This window comes from Morone saxatilis, unplaced genomic scaffold (assembly GCF_004916995.1).
Source record: "Morone saxatilis isolate NCDOM2014 unplaced genomic scaffold, NCSU_SB_2.0 Contig16, whole genome shotgun sequence".
Classification (NCBI taxonomy): Eukaryota; Metazoa; Chordata; class Actinopteri; family Moronidae; genus Morone; species Morone saxatilis.
In genome coordinates, this window is record NW_023339718.1 from 15,681,210 (window position 1) to 15,681,820 (window position 611).

Consider the following 611-nt stretch of genomic DNA (forward strand, 5'->3'; position numbering starts at 1 on the left):
CATGAACATATTTATTGCTCTTTTGTTTGTTAGCTTGGTTTTTGTCATAAAAATAAATTCAGCTGAAGAAATCTTCCGTGCTCGTAATTCCTTTCCTCTCTCTGTGCTTTTCTCTCTCCTCTCTCTCTCCTCTCTCTCTTCTCACTCTCTCTTGCTCACACACACCACCACACGCACACACACACACTCTGTTGGCTGGCTGTCAAACCCTCTGAGCCATTTGGACCGTCACACCCACCCTTGGCCAGAGCTGAAATTAATTGCTGACTAAAAAAGCACCTAGCAACTCCCTCGCTGCGCAGCAAAAACACATCAACAGGTTGTCACTTGTGATATCAGGCGGGTTACCTCCTCTGGATCATAAGAGCTGACACTAGTAAATGATACACCGCCAGAGGAATTTGCATGACATCACTGTGTATGCCACGGTGGAGGAAAGCACATACAGTACAATGGTTCTTATATGCATCTTTAGAGAGTGGAAAAGTTGCGTTAAACTGTGCTGCAGAGGTGCGGCATCGACAACAAGAGGAAGAGATATTGACTACAGATCTGTGATAGTGCATCACAATAATAATCCACATGATTATTATTGTCTGGTACAAATATAA